The 9484-nt window shown below is 39.0% G+C and overlaps 1 pseudogene; it reads left to right on the forward strand.

Annotated features, from left to right (window-relative positions):
- Positions 1-8325: 8325 nt before the first annotated feature.
- LOC121819514 (large ribosomal subunit protein uL22-like) lies at positions 8326-8920 on the forward strand (annotated as a pseudogene).
- Positions 8921-9484: the final 564 nt, after the last annotated feature.

Here is a 9484-nt window from a genome sequence, read left to right on the forward strand (position 1 = left end):
GGATCCACAGTGATGATGGGAAGACAGGAGGTAGGCTGTGATGATCCACATGAGTAGAAGGAGTCATGTAGTTTGGGGAAGGTGTTTTGTTTGTTTGTTTGTTTCTGTAATTCATAAAATAAGAATTAAGGTTTTCATTGCAAAATGAGGGTAGTGGAAGCAGAGTTGGCCATGTGAAAAAGAGGTGAGGGTAAGAAGTAGTCATCCAGGAGAGAGAGAGACAGATTTCAATATCCAAGTGTAAATATGGGAGTAACTGACTGAGATTGTATGAAGGACATTATTGAGAGTCAAGGAAATGAGAGGCCAGAATATCATATGTGGTTATATTGAAATTAGCCAACAAGCATCATAAAACAAAGAGTATTGTAAAAGATAGTAAGCCAGAACTAAAATCTTCAAGTTTTACTAAAGGGTTTGGTTTAATTTTAAACTTCTCTTTTTATTTTTGTTGAACACTCAATTCCAATGTCAAAAATGTTCTTTTTCTCATTGTTGTCTTGTTTTCTTTTATTCCTTAAAATGATTAAGAATGGGACTTTATGACTAGCCTATAACTAGTATGTTATACAAATTTTTTACATTGTAAAGTACATCCTATAGTCAATTGAAACTTGAAACAGCCAACAATTTATACCTACAAAAGAACAATTTCCATTGGCTAGATGAGGGGGAAAAGTTATTTCCTTGATTCACAGTTTTAGAGGAAAGAAAGTTTTAAAAAGATATGGTTGGTAAATGTGTGAAAATTTAAACTGTTGTACTGAATGAGTTCAGTGATTCAAGCTGGTGAATTTCCAGCTGAAGAAGAATGTTAAGTGAAATAGTCAAAAAACAGTCATCAGTGAAATCCATCAGAAACCCATCATTTCACATTGCACCATTAATCTTCAGCAAGATGCCAACTGTGAATCACATGAATATTTGGGTGCGAGAGGGCATCATCTATAACACCCAGTGTTAATAGAAACTGTCAAGCCTATGCTCATTGCCCACGTGATGGTCATTGATCTGCTCCAATGGCAAGACAAAGACTTATGAATTCTGGACACCATTTTGAAGCTGGGCTCTACTTACTGCCCCTTCAGACATCTGCAAGATATTAATCAACTGATAGCTATTTTTAGTTTCAGATAGGCTAGTCCTTTCCAAATTGGATACTGGGAAAGGGATATATAAGATTAATGAGGGACCTCAGTTGATACTGAAGTGCTGAGAACTAAACAGCAGAATAGAGATACAATTACTGTGGGCTCTGTCCCATGTTTGACCCCTAAAGTGAGAAATAAAACTGAGGACCTACTGACCAAAAGAACTCAAATGTCTTTCTTTTTGGAGAGAGATCTCAATTTAAAGCATAGGGAATGCATATGCTGTGAAATTCCAGAATTAAGCTTTAGTCCATACACAGCAATGATTATTTTTAAGTAAGCATTTTCATTTGCTATTTTTAGGAAAAGAGATTTAATGTGAAGGAAATGAGGACCATTTTACAATGTGTATACATGAAGAGAATCAAACAAAAATTCATCATATCAGAGAAAAACATAAAAGATTTGGGGAAAGGAAAGTTTTATGAACACTACAAACATGTATGAGTGGGTAGGGATAGGCACAGAGCAGTTTACAAAGTTTGGAACACAGAGCCCACCATCCATTTTTTCCGTGTGTACTATAGAACAGAAAAAACTCCAAAAATAAAATCAGCCATTGTTCTGACAAAATCTTACTGAAATTGAGGTCATAAATATAATGACCATCATGAATAGCTTTTCTCCTGTTGTGTGTGAGAAGACTGACGTTATCTCAAGAATATTATATGATGTTATACATTTATGATATGTGTGTGTGCTTAGTTGCTCAGTTATATCTGACTCTTTGTGACCTCATGGACTGTAGTCCACCAGGCTCCTCTGTCCATGGAATTCTCCAGGCAAGAATACTGGAGTGGGTTGCATTCCCTTCTCCAGAGGTTCTTCCCCACCCAGGGATAGAACCCAGGTCTCCTGCATTGCAAGCAGATTCTTTACCATATAAGCTACAGGGAAGTTCATCACATTTGTGATAAAGCAGCCTTAGTCAGTTCATGCTGCCAGAACAAATAATCATAGACTGTGTTACTTAAACAATGGTTTATTTCTCACTGCTCTGGAGGTTGTAAGTCTGGGATTATGGTGCCTGCGTGGTCAGGTTCTGGTGAGTGTGCTCACCTACATTGCAGATGGCTGGCTTCTCACTGTACCCTCACAGAGTAGCAGAAGGATAAGTGAGCTATCTCTCTGGCCCCTTCTTAGGAGAACACTAGTTCCATTCATGAGAGCTTCACTCTCATGACCCAGGTATCTTGCAATGGTCCCCACCTCCAAACACCGTCACGCTGGGGTAAGGGTCGTGCTGTGCCGTGCTCAGTCATGTCCGACTCTATGACCCTATGGACTGCAGCCCTACAGGCTCCTCTGTCCATGGGATTTTCCAGGCAAGAATGGGTTGCCATTTCCTTCTCCAGGGGATCTTCCCCATCCAGGGATTGAACCCATCTCTACACCTCCTGCATTGACAGGCAGATTCTTTACCACCGAGCCACCTAGGAAGGGTTAGGGTGTAGATTTGTGGTCTGTAACACAGCTGTTGATCCATGAGAGAAACAGAGACAAAAATGTTCAAAGAGAAAAATCAAAGGAAAAATATGAATTACAACAAAGCCACTGGAGCAAAAATGTTGACCTATGTTCCTACATAGAGAGGATAAGAAGGAATTGAGTTAGCCAAGAAGGAAATGGAGAGATGGCTTTTAAAGTTGACCCTGGGTTGAAGGACAAGGAAAAAACGATTTGGAAAGTTCTTCGTGTGGAATTCAGAGTGAGAAGCAATTAGGTCAGTTTTGTTTTGTTTTGCTTTTCATTGAAGCTGGGTTTGTAGGTGTATAAATAGTAGTTTAATTTCAAATTAGTTGTTTCACTGGGAACCCAGGCAGAAAAGGGCCTTTGCTTTCTATCAAACACTGGTTACTAAAGGAAGCAGACTAGTGGGATGAGAATGAAATGCATAACAACCAAGAATTCAGAAATCTAGTTTAACCTCTGCAACAGTACCATCAGCCTACATGCATATACTTTGAATACCAACAGGTTCCCCACAGATTCACTATTATTCATGAAAGGCTGAATATGTGATATTCTGAAGATACTCCTGGGAGTCGGTGAGAGGAAGTTGAGGGAAAATATGGAAAACTACTATTGTGCTGCTTCTCAAAATTTCCTATCTTCATCCTGGATACATGGGGTAATTATACTCCTTAGGAGTATATTTAGCCTTTCATGAGTTTGATCCCTGGGCAGGAAGATCCCTTGAAGAAGGGACTGGCTACCCAGCCTAGTATTCTTGCCTGGAGAATCCTATGGATGGAGGAGCCTGATGGGCTGCAGTCCATGGGGTCGCAAAGAGTTGGATATGACACTTTCACTTTCATTTTCACGTTAAGCTTAGAAATGGCCATATGACTTATTTTTGAAAACAGAATATGAATACAGGTGTTGTATTCAACCCAAGCTTCAACAATATGTGAACCATGAACTTACAGATGTGCAAGCTGGTTTTAGAAAAGGCAGAAGAACCAGAGATCAAATTGCCAACATCCGCTGGATCATTGAAAAAGCAAGAGTTCCTGAAAAACATCTATTTCTGCTTCATTGACTATGCCAAAGCCTTTGTGTGGATCACAATAAACTGTGAAAAATTCTTCAAGAGATGGGAATATCAGACCACCTGACCTGCCGCTTGAGAAATCTGTATGCAGGTCAGGAAGCAACAGTTAGAACTGGACATGGAACAACAGACTGGTTCCAAATAGGAAAAGGAGTACGTCAAGGCTTTCTATTGTCACCCTGCTTATTTAACTTATATGCAGAGTACATCATAAGAAATGCTGGGCTGGAAGAAACAGAAGCTAGAATCAAGATTGCTGGGAGAAATATCAATAACCTCAGATATGCAGATGACACCACCCTTATGGCAGAAAGTGAAGAAAAACTCAAGAGCCTCTTGATGAAAGTGAAAGAGGAGAGTGAATAAGTTGGCTTAAAGCTCAACATTCAGAAAACAAAGATCATGGCATCCAGTCCCATCACTTTATGGCAAATAGATGGGGAAACAAAGAAAACAATGAGAGACTTTATCTTTTGGGGCTCCAAAATCACTGCAGATGGTGATTTCATTTCAATTACATGAAATTAAAAGATGCTTACTCCTTGGAAGTAAAGTTATGACCAAGTTAGATGGCATATTAAAAAGCAGAGACATTGCTTTACCAACAAAGTTCCATCTAGTCAAAGCTACAGTTTTTCCAATAGTCATGTATGGATGTGAAAGTTGGACTATAAAGAAAGCTGAGTGCCAAAGAATTGATGCTTTTGAACTGTGGTGTTGCAGAAGACTTTTGAGAGTCCCTCGGACTGCAAGGAGATCCAACCAGTCCATCCTAAAGGAGATCAGTCCTGAGTTTTCATTGGAAGGACTGATATTGAAGCTGAAACTCCAATACTTTGGCCACCTGATGTGAAGAGCTGACTCATTTGAAAAGACCCTGATGCCGGGAAAGACTGAAGGTGGGAGAAGAAGGGGAAAACAGAATGAGATGGTTGGATGGCATCACCAACGCAATGGACATGAATTTGAGTAAACTGGAGTTGGTGATGGACAGGGAGGCCTGGCGTGCCGCAGTCCATGGCGTCGCAGAGTCGGACATGACTGAGCGATTGAACTGAACTGACAGGTGACGTGTGTCTTCTTTGGGCAGACGCATTTAACTGCCACTGGAGACATTTCAGAACTTTCTTCCTTGGCTGCTATAGTCATGGTAGCGTGTGTTGATATGGAGACGGAACGCTGCGCCATCACATGGAGGACAAGGACCTGGGTGGGGTCACTAGATGTACAGTGCACTTTCGACAGGGTTTAAACCTTTGTTTTGAGACCACTAACATTTGGAAGTAAGTTGTTTATTGCTGCACCATAACCTAGTCTATCTTGACTAATACAAGTCCAACTTCCCTGAAGACTTGGAATAAACAAAACAAATGCCTTAATACTTTGGTATCAAAATCAGTGGACAAGTTAGCAGGGAGCTTTATGTTAGAATAAAAGAATCTGCAACTTTATCACCAAGGTTTACAATTTTTATTAGCTTAATATTTTCAGTAAAGCATACGATTCCTTGCAACTATTGACTGAAAGATGAGTGTGTCCAATAAGATTATTTATAAAGCAATGCTCTACTGACCGTATCATTTCATACACTCACCCATTTCTTCTTAGAAATTTTCTTTGAATTGCAAATATTTTAAAGGAATGCCAGTTTAGCCATGACCTTAGGAAGATTTCTTACCTGCCTTTTAATCTAGATGTAAAATAGAGTTGTATCTTTATCTTCTGGCTTGAAGTCATTTCATAGGATTTCTTTTGAAATACTTTTGCTATAGATCTGGAGTTAAGACAATAAATAGGTGAGATAGTAAACATTTTCAGCTTTGTGAGTCATATGATCTCTGTTGCAACTCCTCAATTCTGTTGTAGCATGAAAGCTTCCATAGACAATACACACAAACCAATAAGTGTGTCTCTTTACAAATACAAGCAGCAGGCTGATTTTGGCCCATGGGCCATAGTTTGCCAAATCTTGCTTTAGATGTTATTTCCAATTCAAGTCACATCCATGTAATTCCATATTATCAGCTATCATGATAGCATGACTATATTAATTTGGGAACTATATTAATGAAATCAACATGCCATCTGGCAACTTATCTGATGTTCTTACAATCATGAAATAAAATACGTACCCTATTTAGGCTCTGGGCTTAATATCCTTTTTAAAACAAATAACATTTATTTTAGTTTCTTATTTCTTTTTTTACATCTGGCTCTACAATACTCGTTCTGTAGGGCTAGATGTAAAAACGAAAGGAGAACTAAAATAAACGTTATATCCTTGTAGGATTTTCAAAAGCCTATTATTTCCTCATGTTACAGTTGAAATGAATGTTTTAATGGAAACATTTATTTTTTGTTCCTTACAAATACCAAGAGATAAAAATCTTAGTGAGATAAAGGAAAGAAAATGATGATAGTAGCCACTGCAGAATAGAAATGGATCTGTAAAGTTGTTTTCAGAAAATGAAATCATGACTGACATGATCTAACATCTTTCCACCGGGGAGACACTAACCTGTGCCAAATTAGGTCTTTGTTTATTAGTTCAAAATTAAAAAAAAAATCACAAAAATGCTCCATTTACAGGAGACTGTTGGAAAGAAAAGGAAGATAAAGAAATTATAATACGTATATACCTGAATCCCCTAGAAGGAAAACAAAACAATTTTATTGTTTTTCATTTCAGGCTCAAATTAATTTATTTTAATATCATGCATTTTGAACTACTAGGGCAAAGAAGCAAACAAGGAAGTTGGGTATGGCAAATGAATTCAAACCTATAGTAAAATAAGGAAATGAATTATGATAAGACCCAAGGCTATTTTTATTCCCTGCTTCAAATACCATGGCATAGGGGGGAGATATGTGTATCATACAATAGTTCAATGTTTTGGTGAGCACATCGAGAACACTAATTAAAATCAATTTTATTGGCTTATGAAAGACGTATGTATGAGCTCTATCTTTCATGGACTCAGTTAGTTCGCTCCTATATATACCCCTTAATATACTAGTCAGTTAGTTTCCAAAGAAAGTGGGGTAAGTTCTCCTCTTGACTGCTTCATTGTTCACTCGGGATGTATAACCAAGGACAAGACCTTATTGAAAGGGAGGAAGATTGATTGATGCCGACTGGAGTGATTCAGGCATGAAATAGATCGCAGCGCATCCCTGTGTCCCACCAGAACGTGCTTCTGTGTTCAGGCGGTTTTGACTGCGGTATAACTGCCAGGTAGCTGGAGCTGTCACGGAGACACTGGACAGGACTGAACACTGAAAGTCGAATGGCCAAGAGAGGTGCACATAGACAAACTGGATCAAGGCTGGTTCTGTCAGTGCAAACTATATGAGCTTGTACAAATCATTTAATTCAGAGTTTTGGCCTTCTCAGCTCTTAGGCTGAGCTAGATGAAACTGCCAACATTTGACTGTCTAATGACAATTTCATGACTCATGATCTGTGGCTATGTCATTCTATGGCTGTGATCAAATGAAATGTTTCTATAAACTTCTAGGTATAGTATAAATGCATTTATTTTTCTTAATTCTTCTTCTGAGTAAAATTATTGACTATAAGGTATTATTTAATGATAATTACAATTTACCATTTTAATTCATTGATTTATATAGACAATTAATAATTCATCATTTAACATTTGTCATTAAAGAAATACAAATTGCACCAAACAGTAACTGATTCAGTCATGTTTATATATCTTGGGATCCTAAAGTTTACTTCATCACTCATAGAGCACTTGCCAATAGTCATAACATTGGGTTGGACATGTTCTGTCCAACAATATGCTCTGCTGACACATAGTCTTAGTGAACATATTTGATACCTGTCTTAATCCAGGCTACCCTTCATTTACAAAGGTAGTATAATGATACTGGCAAATTTCATCAAGACGTTCCAACAGTCTCACTTGTGACCTCCATGTCCATCAACAAGCATCCAGGTGTAGAGCAGAGCTCCACTGTGATCTGGAATAGACGTCTATCTTGTATCTTATACATGCATATGCTCCAGTAAAACCTAATGGTGCAACTCTGAAATACTCAAAATATGTTTGCTTAAAAAATACACATCCATAAGAGAAGGCAATGGCACCCCACTTACTCTTGCCTGCAAAATCCCATGGGTGGAGGAGCCTGGTAGGCTGCAGTCCATGGGATCACAAAGAGTCTGGTACGACTCAGCGACTTCACTTTCACTTTTCACTTTCATGCACTGGAGAAGGAAATGGCAACCCACTCCAGTACTCTTGCCTGGAGAATCCCAGGGACAGGGGAGCCTGGTGGGCTGCCGTCTATGGGGTCGCACAGAGTGGGACACTACTGAAGCGACTTAGCAGCAGCAGCAGCATAGCTTTTCCAGTAAGCAACCTGATAACACGTGCTAAGTGACTTCAGTTGTGTTCAGCACTTTGCGAACCCACCAGACTCCTCTGTCCATGGGATTCTCCAGGCAAGAATATTGGAGTGGAATGCCATACCCTCATTCAGAGGATCTGCCCAACCCAGGAACTGAACCCACATCTCTATGTCTAATGCATTGGCAGGCAGGTTCTTTACCACTAGCACCACCTGGGAAGCAGCCCAAGGTGACCTCTAAAAATGGTGTGCTATACAATTGACCCAAAAACCCCCACAAAATCATGTAGTTCAAGAGGTTCAAATCTTCATTTTCACCTGAAGAATACTCGTGAAACCATCCTGGCCATTAAGGGTATGTATATCCAGAAAGCTACCAAGAACCTGAAGGATGTCACTTTAAAGAAGCAATGTGTACCATTTCATCATTACAGTGGTGCAGTTGGTAGGTAAGCCCAGGCTAAACTGGTGCTGGATAAAGGGCTGGTAGCCCAAAGAGTGCTGAATGTTTACTGCAAATGCTCAAGAATGCAGACAGTAATGCTGAATTTAAGGGCTTAGATATCGATTCTCTGGGCACTGGGCACATCCTGGTGAACAAAGCCCCCGAGATGCACCGCAGGACTTACAGAGCTCAGATTAGCCCCTAATGAGCTCTCCCTGCCACATGGAGACTTTCCTTATTGAAAAAGAACAGATTGTTCCTAAACCAGAAGAGGTTGAACAGAAGACAAAGATACCCCAGAAGAAACTTAAGAAACAAAAAATTATGGCCCAGGAAAAAAATGCCACAAAGAATAAATGCAAATTAAAAAAAGCACATCCAGAAAGTTATTGAACTCTTTAAGTATGTATGTTTACAGTACTATAAAACCTGTCAATTTTGGTCAGTTATTCATTTGATTTGTTCTCAAGACTGAGTAAACCCGGGATGAGAGTTGAGTGTTCACACAGGGAGAAGACAGAAACCTAACAGCAGAAAATGGTCACTCTGGGGTTATCAGGGAACCTCAAATGGGTAATTTCAGAACTGGAGAAACAAAGAATAATTCATAATGAGATGCGACAGATTTGCTGATAATGTTTACGAGTACTATTAAACCACTTAAGCAATCAGCTTCCATTGCAATGCGACAAGTGTATTTATGCGGCTGCAGTGCACCTCCTACTCAGATTTCTCAAAATGTTCTTTAGATACTCTATTAAATTAAGAACACTCAAGACACCCATTTAAAGTTGGAAGTACACTTGACCCTTCTCTTCTTTTATATGCGGAGTTTACTGAAAGTGACATCTGTGAAAGAGGCTGAAAACCTCAACAGTTTCAATCCTACACTGATTACAAATTAGAGGATGCAACATATTTTATATATATATATATATAATATATGATACACATATA

The sequence above is a fragment of the Ovis aries genome, chromosome 4 (genome assembly GCF_016772045.2).
Source record: "Ovis aries strain OAR_USU_Benz2616 breed Rambouillet chromosome 4, ARS-UI_Ramb_v3.0, whole genome shotgun sequence".
Taxonomy (NCBI): Eukaryota; Metazoa; Chordata; class Mammalia; order Artiodactyla; family Bovidae; genus Ovis; species Ovis aries.